This window comes from Lithobates pipiens, unplaced genomic scaffold, assembly GCF_037356315.1.
Source record: "Lithobates pipiens isolate NorthernLeopardFrog02 unplaced genomic scaffold, aLitPip1_a1.2 Scaffold_19, whole genome shotgun sequence".
NCBI classification, from domain to species: domain Eukaryota; kingdom Metazoa; phylum Chordata; class Amphibia; order Anura; family Ranidae; genus Lithobates; species Lithobates pipiens.
Genome location: NW_027507764.1, coordinates 507,206,680 through 507,218,508, shown reverse-complemented (window position 1 = coordinate 507,218,508; position 11,829 = coordinate 507,206,680).

Genomic DNA, 11,829 nt, shown 5'->3' with positions numbered 1-11,829 from the left:
GCAACCAGCCATGTTGTGGAATGGGAGGAGATAACATTGTTTTCAATGGGCAGGGGGTGCTTTAGGAGTGGTGAGTACACCGCTCCTAATGATCTCTAAAGAAGCTGCTGGCAGGACTTTTTCTGATGCCCTGCCAGCGCACCGCTCCAGTGTGAATGGAGGCACTGTTTCAGGGCGATTTGTAGGAGCTATTTTTAACGCTATAGCGCCTGCAAAGCACCTCAGTGTGAAAGGGGTCTAATGTGCACTGATGAGGCTGCATTGATGGGCAGTGATTGGCTGCACTGATGGCCACTGATGAGGTAACACTGATAGGTGGTACTTGTGTTTACTAATAGGTGGCACTGATGGGCTCTCATAGGTGGCTCTGAGAGGCAGCACTGATAGGTGACACTGATGAGGAGGCACTGGTGAGCACTGATTGGCAGCACTGTTGGGAATGCACTGATAATTAGGACACTGATAATAAGTGCCCTGATTATCAGTGCAAATGTCCCTTGCACAAGCCGGTTATCGTCTCTCTTCGCTTCTCACACTGTGAGCATGAGGAAAGAAAAGCCGATAACTGGCTTGTGTTTACGTCCTGTGAGCACGTGGTAAAGGGTCGCTGTGATTGTAATTGATCCGTGATCAGCTGAGTCCGAATGACTTGGCGATTACAGAGGGGGCTGCTGCGTGCTGCAGGGGGCGCTCAGGCAGCGCGATCACGGGAGGACGTCCATGTACGCCCGCCCGGCAAAGGAAGCCCACACTGTAGCCGTCTTTCAGCTATAGCTTGGGCAGGAAGTAGTTAAAATTGACATAAGAACTGCAAAATAACAATCTCTAAACATTTCCAGATATTAGATGAAACTTTATTGCCATTTAATTCTTTTTTTTTTTTTTATATGTAATTTATGTACTAATGATAACTTAATGTTGTTATTTATTTTTTAACCACTTCCTGTCTCATGTATGTATATAAACACCCTGACCGGAAGTGGTTAATACCAGGATCATGGCTGCCGCTGCTTCCATGTTACAGGCAGGGAAGGAGCCAATCAAAACTGTTTGGCTGCTTTAACAGGCAGGGGAGACATTAGGGGTCTAATAGACCCCTGATATCTCCATAAAGAGTACCAGTCACCAGGGCTGCTATTAAGGGGGTAGCACCACCCCTCCAGTACCGGGCCCAGCCCTGTCAGATCAGCAGGGGGCCCACAGGCAGAGAGGAGACTCCCAAATTCTGGCCACCCGAATGACTTGGCGATTACAGAGGGGGCTGCTGCGTGCTGCAGGGGGCGCTCAGGCAGCGCGATCACGGGAGGACGTCCATGTACGCCCGCCCGGCAAAGGAAGCCCACACTGTAGCCGTCTTTCAGCTATAGCTTGGGCAGGAAGTAGTTAAAATTGACATAAGAACTGCAAAATAACAATCTCTAAACATTTCCAGATATTAGATGAAACTTTATTGCCATTTAATTCTTTTTTTTTTTTTATATGTAATTTATGTACTAATGATAACTTAATGTTGTTATTTATTTTTTAACCACTTCCTGTCTCATGTATGTATATAAACACCCTGACCGGAAGTGGTTAATACCAGGATCATGGCTGCCGCTGCTTCCATGTTACAGGCAGGGAAGGAGCCAATCAAAACTGTTTGGCTGCTTTAACAGGCAGGGGAGACATTAGGGGTCTAATAGACCCCTGATATCTCCATAAAGAGTACCAGTCACCAGGGCTGCTATTAAGGGGGTAGCACCACCCCTCCAGTACCGGGCCCAGCCCTGTCAGATCAGCAGGGGGCCCACAGGCAGAGAGGAGACTCCCAAATTCTGGCCACCCTTCTCTGCAGCATTTAAAAAAAATTCCTTGAGTCGGGTCGTGGGTCCTGCCGACTCGATCTCTGCGGTGATACCCAAGATCGCCTCACGGAGAGGAAGAACGGGGAGATGCTAATGAAAACAAGCATCTCCCCATTCTGCCTAGTGGCAGTGTCACTGATCTCTGCTGACGTGTCACAGCCACACCACCCCCACAGTTAGAAACACGCCCCAGGACACATTTAACCCCCCTAGTGGTTGACCCCTTCACTGCCAGTGTCATTTACACAGGAATCGGTGCATTTGGTGTATAGCACTGATTGCTGTATAAATTACAATGGTCCCAAAAATGTGACAAAAATGTCCGATGTGTCCGCCATAATGTCACAGTCATAATAAAAATTGTTGATTGCCACCATTACTAATAAAAAAAAATTTATAAAAAAATGCCATAAAACTATCCCCTATTTTGTAAACGCTATAACTTTTATGCAAACCAATCACACGCTTATTGCGATATTATTATTATTTTTATTTTTTTACCTAAACTGAGGAAAATAATGTTTTTTTTATACATTTTTGGGGGATATTTATTATAGCAAAATGTAAAAAATAATGTGTTTTTTTTTTTTTAAATTGTTGCTCTTTTTTTTGTTTATAGCGCAAAAAAAAAAAAAACGCAGGTGTGATACCACCAAAAGAAAGCTCTATTTGTGGGGAAAAAAAGGAGATCAATTTTGTTTGGAAACCACGTCACACGACCATGCTTTATGATTGTTGTGTCCATTGTACACAGCAGATCACAAAACAACTTTACAGAACCAATGAATTTGGTCGCATCATGTGATACAGGGCCAAACACAATGACCACACATGTAAAGGCTGCATTTTGGAGCCAGCATTCTGTTTCCTACAGTGATAGGCTCCAGAATTTTTTCCACTGCACCTGAGCCAGGCACAATCCCCCTGATCGCTCCCCACACCACTACAATGTCACCAGACCAGTGCAGTCAGTGACAGCGCTCCTGATCACAAGCAGCCAAAAAGTCTCACACGTGTGATATCATCATACTCTGTAGCAAAATGTGTTTTGGGGTATAATTCTAAGTATGTCTCTGTGTGTAAGAAATGTCGTATTTATTGACAACTTTATGTAAAGAAATTATATATATTTTTTCTTTTTTCATTTTCCAAAAACTTTTTGGGAAAAAATTAGATCTTCAAAAGACTCACTATGCCCCTAAGTAAATACACTGGAGGGTCTGCTTTCCAAAATGGGGTCATTTTGTGAGCGTTTCTCCTATCCTGGCCCTTCAGGGTTTTAAAAAAAGTGAAAGGTAGTCAGGAATCCTTTGAAAGCATTTAGGTAATCCTAGGGTTTTGGGCCCCGCTGTGAATCTAGGCAGCAAAGTTTCACACATGGGGTATCCCCATTCTCAGGAGGATTAGAAGAATGTTTCTGGGGTGTAAGGCTAAATTTAGACAAGCTGTTGGAGGGCATTAAAAACCCATGGTTAACCCGTGTTTTTAGCACCCCCTGCCTTAAGCTGCAGTGGCAGCAGACAGGGGTGTTAACATGCCGGTGTTGTGATGCTTTACTTTGTGCCAGCAGAAAAAAAAACGTATCCAACATTTTCCGATCAGTGGGCGGCAAGCCTGCCAAACATGAGCCAGGTGGAGAAGAGCACAAATGCCCCAGAGCATTTGTACAGCAAAAATGGGTTTAAACAGGCAGTGTAGAAGCGTCATATTGCCTCCTCAACTCCTGTAAATCGCCTCTAAAAAACTATCTGAATGCAGATCGCTCATCAGAGGAGCAGGGGGTTTAGATACATGTCTAAATCTAGCCTAATTGTAAGTAGGTCTATGCTGTGTATTATTATCATTATACAGTAATACCTTGGATTGCAAACATAATTTGTTCCAGAAGAATGCTTGTAATCCAAATCACTCGTATATAGAAGCGAGTTACCCCATAGGAAATAATGGAAACTCAAATAATCCGTTCCACAGCCACTGCTTGTTTATGCGGTACCACATGTGGCCAGGGGTGCGGTGGTGCCTGAGACACTCGGAAATGCTCAGAGACACTTGGAGACTCTCGTAGACACTCAGGAACAGAGTGTTTCCAAATGTCTGAGCGTCTCCGAGTGTCACCAGTGCTACCACAACTCTGGTCCAATATGGTACTGCACACCCTAGTGGCTTGAATCCTGCTCGCCTTGCGAGACAGGATTTTTTTTTTTTAAAAACAGCTCGTATTGTGAAACGCTCATAAACTGCTTTACTCGCAATCCGAGGTTCCGTTGTATATAGCGCCAACCGTTTGTGTAGTGCTTTACAATGTTAGGGCAAACAGTAAAGTTACAATACAATTCAATACAGGAGGATTTAGATATGAGATACAACTTGCTTTAAAAGATCAAATTTAACAATCCTCTCTTTTTAACCACTTGCTTACCGGGCACTTAAACCTCCCTCCTGCCCAGACCAATTTTTCAGCTTTCAGCGCTATCACATATTTCAAGGACAATTGCACGGTCATACAACACTGTACTCAAATGAAATTTTTTCACACAAATAAGGCAGCACTGATGGGGACAGATAAGGCGGCATTGATGGCCACTGATGGGTCGCACTGATGGGTGTTACTTATAGGTACCACTGATGGATGGCACTGATGGGCACTGATAAGTGCCACTGGTGGGCACTGGTAGGTGACACTGATGGGCAAAACTGTTGATGAGGCACTGATAGGTGACACTGTGGGCACTGGTAGGTGGCACTGTTGTGCACTGGCAGGTGGCACAGGTGGGCACAGATGAGCTGGCGGGAGCTCTCCTTAATCGGGACCAATGTCCCTCTGAAAGCCGCCAGTGATCTGCTTTTTTTTTTTCTCCTCATGCTGTCAACGCGAGGAGAAAAAATAGCTGATTACAGGCTCTGTTTACATCACATGATCAGCTGTCATTGGCTGACAGCTGATTATGTGGTAAGGGGTCGGGTTCGACCCCTTACTCCGATCTGTGATCAGCCGAGTCTCTCAGTCTCGCTGATAACAAAATGTGCCGTGCTCACCCTGCAGGGGGGCGTGCACGCCACTCGGGCACAGGAGGACATCAATAGACATACTCCTGGCCATCATTCGGCTATAGCACGGATCTGAAGCAGTTAATCATTTTCCAAAATGTTTGTGACAAACAATTACAACTTCAAAATGCCTACTATGCCTCTTACTAAATACCCAAAGTGGTGGGTATGTGTACTGTCCTGGCATTTTGGGGCCTCAAGAAATGAGATGGGCAATCAGTATATCAGGATTGATCAATTTTTCTAATATATACCATAGTAAGCAAACGCTATAACTTTCACACAGACTAAATCATTTACACTGACTTGAGTTATTTTTATCAAAGAAATGTAGCAGAATACACTTTGGTTCAAATTTATGAAAAAAAGATTATTTATTTGCAAAATTTAATAATAGAAACTAAGTGCACCTTATACCAACACCTTATCATTGATATTCTCCCACTTATTTCTCACAGATCACGATGCACGTTACGTGCGCACACACCACATTGGATCACGCCGTGACTAGTGATGGACGAACTTCCGACGGGACGTTTCGCGAACGCGAAACGCGAACGGACACAAACGTTCGCGAAAACGACCGTTCGCCGCGGGCTCCATTGACTTCAATGGGAGGCGAATTTCGCAAACCTTTAGGTCGAATTTGCGGCCACGGGGTAATTATTAGGGGGTAGCACGTAGTCCCACCACCTGGACAATAGCATAATACATGTATGAGGTGAATTTGGGATCGATAACTACAAGCATTTTTTTTTTATTTGGGAAATTGTTCTGACAATTCAGGACTATGGAGCTAATGAAGGCAATGGAGGAGAGGGAAGGTCAGGGACCAGGGTAGGCAAACAAGAGGGTGCAGGAGATACAGAGCACTGACAGCAGCACCGTAATACAGAGCACTGACATCAGCACCGTGACATACAGCGCTGACAGCAGCTCCGTGACATACAGCGCTGACAGCAGCTCCGTGACATACAGCGCTGACAGCAGCTCCGTGACATACAGCGCTGACAGCAGCTCCGTGACATACAGCGCTGACAGCAGCTCCGTGACATACAGCGCTGACAGCAGCACCGTGACATACAGCGCTGACAGCAGCTCCGTGACATACAGCGCTGACAGCAGCTCCGTGACATACAGCGCTGACAGCAGCTCCGTGACATACAGCACTGACAGCAGCTCCGTGACATACAGCGCTGACAGCAGCTCCGTGACATACAGCGCTGACAGCAGCACCGTGACATACAGCGCTGACAGCAGCTCCGTGACATACAGCGCTGACAGCAGCTCCGTGACATACAGCGCTGACAGCAGCTCCGTGACATACAGCACTGACAGCAGCTCCGTGACATACAGCGCTGACAGCAGCTCCGTGACATACAGCGCTGACAGCAGCACCGTGACATACAGCGCTGACAGCAGCTCCGTGACATACAGCGCTGACAGCAGCTCCGTGACATACAGCGCTGACAGCAGCTCCGTGACATACAGCGCTGACAGCAGCTCCGTGACATACAGCGCTGACAGCAGCTCCGTGACATACAGCGCTGACAGCAGCTCCGTGACATACAGCGCTGACAGCAGCTCCGTGACATACAGCGCTGACAGCAGCTCCGTGACATACAGCGCTGACAGCAGCACCGTAAGCAGCCCCAGGAGGAAGTCAGCACAGCACAGGGATGGTGTGATCCCCTCATAATAAGAACCCCCAGGAGGAAGTCAGCACAGCACAGGGATGGTGGGAGCCCCTCATAATAAGAACCCCCAGGAGGAAGTCAGCACAGCACAGGGATGGTGGGAGCCCCTCATAATAAGAACACCCAGGAGGAAGTCAGCACAGCACAGGGATGGTGGGAACCCCTCATAATAAGCAGCCCCAGTAGAAATATGACACCGCTCAACCTCTTCAAAGAGGAGGGTAGGGGCATATAGTACGGTGTGCTTTTTTGGGTCAGGGAAGTGAGCCAAATGAATTAAGAAGGTCTGTGTGCTTGATTCCAAAAATTGTTTATAGACATATACATGGTCTACTGATCACATGTGTTGAATTCCTCCGAGATCCATGCCTCATTCATTTTTAGAAATGTGAGGTAGTTAACACTGTCGTGAGCTAGGCGAGTACGCTTATCGGTCACAATCCCCCCTGCTGCGCTGAACGTCCTTTCGGACAGGACACTGGATGAGGGGCAAGCCAACAGTTCGATTGCAAATTGGGCAAGCTCTGGCCAGAGGTCAAGCCTGCCCACCCAGTAGTCTAGGGGTTCATCACTCCTCAGAGCGTCCACATCGGCCGTTAACCCAATGTAGTCGGACACCTGACGGTCTAGGCGTTCCCTGATGCTGGATCCGGATGACACCTGTCGATGGGTCGGCTGAAAGAATGACCTCATATCCGAAGTCACCAACACATCTTCAAACCGGCCTCTTCTTGCAGGCGCTGTTGGATTGGTACCCGCAAATCCTTCTCTGGGAGTGGGAATTGCTCCTCTGCCAGCGCACGCAAAAGCAGAATGCAGCATTTCTCGAAGCAAGGCCTGGAAGTGCTGCATTCTGACAGCCCTCTGCGACGGCGGTAACATTTCCGCCATTTTGTGTTTGTACCGGGGATCTAAGTACGTTGCCACCCAGTACTGGTCCTTGACCCTCATGCTTTTTATACGGGGGTCCCTATTAAAACACTGGAGCATGAAGGCCCCCATTTGCACTCAAGCGGAAGGTATGTGGTGGTGGTGGTGTTGTTGGTGGTAGTGTCTTTGGGGGTGCACATAGCAGAGAGTGAAGAAGAGGGTGCAGATCGAGAGGATGAGGAGGGTGCAGAAGAATAAGGCTGAGTGAGCCACTCAACCAAGTCTGGTGCGTCCTTTAAAGTAATTGAACGCACCTTCTGCAACTTCCCACTTTGGCTCAAGGCTGTTGCTCCTGCCCTACCCCTACCACCCCTGCGGAAGGGCCTGCCTCTTCCTCTGCCTGTCATTTTTTAAATCACCCTGTGACAAAACTCTTAGTCCCTATACCGCTGAAGGACTGCTGCAGTATAGGGCAGCGGTCAGCAGTAGTGCACGTCAACCCTATGTATTGTGGACCGATAGCGGTCCTTACAGAACAGCAGACTGTAACGCACTCAGGCCTATGTACCGTAGCACCCTATACCAAGTTACCAGTCCTTATAAGAACTTTTGTGGACCAAGCAGGTTGTGTGTTAGTGATTAGCAGACTGTACGTCAGTCCCTATACCAATGAAGGACTGCTGCAGTATAGGGCAGCGGTCAGCAGTAGTGCACGGCAACCCTATGTATTGTGGACCGATAGCGGTCCTTACAGAACAGCAGACTGTACTGCACTCAGGCCTATGTACCGTAGCACCCTATACCAAGTTACCAGTCCTTATAAAAACTTTTGTGGACCAAGCAGGTTGTGTGTTAGTGATTAGCAGACTGTACGTCAGTCCCTATACCAATGAAGGACTGCTGCAGTATAGGGCAGCGGTCAGCAGTAGTGCACGGCAACCCTATGTATTGTGGACCGATAGCGGTCCTTACAGAACAGCAGACTGTACTGCACTCAGGCCTATGTACCGTAGCACCCTATACCAAGTTACCAGTCCTTATAAGAACTTTTGTGGACCAAGCAGGTTGTGTGTTAGTGTTTAGCAGACTGTGCGTCAGTCCCTATACCGCTGAAGGACTGCTGCAGTATAGGGCAGCGGTCAGCAGTAGTGCACGGCAACCCTATGTATTGTGGACCGATAGCGGTCCTTACAGAACAGCAGACTGTAACGCACTCAGGCCTATGTACCGTAGCACCCTATACCAAGTTACCAGTCCTTATAAGAACTTTTGTGGACCAAGCAGGTTGTGTGTTAGTGATTAGCAGACTGTACGTCAGTCCCTATACCAATGAAGGACTGCTGCAGTATAGGGCAGCGGTCAGCAGTAGTGCACGGCAACCCTATGTATTGTGGACCGATAGCGGTCCTTACAGAACAGCAGACTGTAACGCACTCAGGCCTATGTACCGTAGCACCCTATACCAAGTTACCAGTCCTTATAAGAACTTTTGTGGACCAAGCAGGTTGTGTGTTAGTGATTAGCAGACTGTACGTCAGTCCCTATACCAATGAAGGACTGCTGCAGTATAGGGCAGCGGTCAGCAGTAGTGCACGGCAACCCTATGTATTGTGGACCGATAGCGGTCCTTACAGAACAGCAGACTGTACTGCACTCAGGCCTATGTACCGTAGCACCCTATACCAAGTTACCAGTCCTTATAAGAACTTTTGTGGACCAAGCAGGTTGTGTATTAGTGTTTAGCAGACTGTGCGTCAGTCCCTATACCGCTGAAGGACTGCTGCAGTATAGGGCAGCGGTCAGCAGTAGTGCACGGCAACCCTATGTATTGTGGACCGATAGCGGTCCTTACAGAACAGCAGACTGTACTGCACTCAGGCCTATGTACCGTAGCACCCTATACCAAGTTACCAGTCCTTATAAGAACTTTTGTGGACCAAGCAGGTTGTGTGTTAGTGATTAGCAGACTGTACGTCAGTCCCTATACCAATGAAGGACTGCTGCAGTATAGGGCAGCGGTCAGCAGTAGTGCACGGCAACCCTATGTATTGTGGACCGATAGCGGTCCTTACAGAACAGCAGACTGTACTGCACTCAGGCCTATGTACCGTAGCACCCTATACCAAGTTACCAGTCCTTATAAGAACTTTTGTGGACCAAGCAGGTTGTGTGTTAGTGATTAGCAGACTGTACGTCAGTCCCTATACCAATGAAGGACTGCTGCAGTATAGGGCAGCGGTCAGCAGTAGTGCACGGCAACCCTATGTATTGTGGACCGATAGCGGTCCTTACAGAACAGCAGACTGTACTGCACTCAGGCCTATGTACCGTAGCACCCTATACCAAGTTACCAGTCCTTATAAGAACTTTTGTGGACCAAGCAGGTTGTGTGTTAGTGATTAGCAGACTGTACGTCAGTCCCTATACCAATGAAGGACTGCTGCAGTATAGGGCAGCGGTCAGCAGTAGTGCACGGCAACCCTATGTATTGTGGACCGATAGCGGTCCTTACAGAACAGCAGACTGTACTGCACTCAGGCCTATGTACCGTAGCACCCTATACCAAGTTACCAGTCCTTATAAGAACTTTTGTGGACCAAGCAGGTTGTGTGTTAGTGTTTAGCAGACTGTGCGTCAGTCCCTATACCGCTGAAGGACTGCTGCAGTATAGGGCAGCGGTCAGCAGTAGTGCACGGCAACCCTATGTATTGTGGACCGATAGCGGTCCTTACAGAACAGCAGACTGTAACGCACTCAGGCCTATGTACCGTAGCACCCTATACCAAGTTACCAGTCCTTATAAGAACTTTTGTGGACCAAGCAGGTTGTGTGTTAGTGATTAGCAGACTGTACGTCAGTCCCTATACCAATGAAGGACTGCTGCAGTATAGGGCAGCGGTCAGCAGTAGTGCACGGCAACCCTATGTATTGTGGACCGATAGCGGTCCTTACAGAACAGCAGACTGTAACGCACTCAGGCCTATGTACCGTAGCACCCTATACCAAGTTACCAGTCCTTATAAGAACTTTTGTGGACCAAGCAGGTTGTGTGTTAGTGATTAGCAGACTGTACGTCAGTCCCTATACCAATGAAGGACTGCTGCAGTATAGGGCAGCGGTCAGCAGTAGTGCACGGCAACCCTATGTATTGTGGACCGATAGCGGTCCTTACAGAACAGCAGACTGTACTGCACTCAGGCCTATGTACCGTAGCACCCTATACCAAGTTACCAGTCCTTATAAGAACTTTTGTGGACCAAGCAGGTTGTGTATTAGTGTTTAGCAGACTGTGCGTCAGTCCCTATACCGCTGAAGGACTGCTGCAGTATAGGGCAGCGGTCAGCAGTAGTGCACGGCAACCCTATGTATTGTGGACCGATAGCGGTCCTTACAGAACAGCAGACTGTACTGCACTCAGGCCTATGTACCGTAGCACCCTATACCAAGTTACCAGTCCTTATAAGAACTTTTGTGGACCAAGCAGGTTGTGTGTTAGTGATTAGCAGACTGTACGTCAGTCCCTATACCAATGAAGGACTGCTGCAGTATAGGGCAGCGGTCAGCAGTAGTGCACGGCAACCCTATGTATTGTGGACCGATAGCGGTCCTTACAGAACAGCAGACTGTAACGCACTCAGGCCTATGTACCGTAGCACCCTATACCAAGTTACCAGTCCTTATAAGAACTTTTGTGGACCAAGCAGGTTGTGTATTAGTGTTTAGCAGACTGTGCGTCAGTCCCTATACCGCTGAAGGACTGCTGCAGTATAGGGCAGCGGTCAGCAGTAGTGCACGGCAACCCTATCTATTGTGGACCGATAGCGGTCCTTACAGAACAGCAGACTGTACCGCACCCAAGCCTATGTACCGTAGCACCCTAGACAGACCAAGTTACCAGTCCTGATAAAGAGCTTTGTGGAACAAGTGAGTTGTGAATGATTAGCAGACTGCAGCAGAAGGGCAGCAGTCAAGTATAATATTCTTTCTATATTTGGAAGAAAGAATATTATACGTGTACAAGCCTATTACCGTACCACTGATACCAGTCCTGAAAAGAACCTTTGTGGAACTAATAGTAACAGCAAGTCTTTAAAATTATCCTCACTGCCTGACACACTGCTTCCTGCCTGTCCCTATACAAATTGGCAAAAAAGAGTAGGCTGGAACGATTAGCTGGAACAGCTCTTTTGTGGACCTGATAGTAACAGCTAATGATGATGATGATGATGATGATGAAGAAAGACTAATCTGGCTGAGCTGTCCCTAAAATAGCAGCATACAGCGCTCTGTCCCTTTATCTAAACTGACAAAAGAAACTCAGGCTGCTGACCTAACACCTATACCAGTCCTGAAAAGAACTTTTGTGT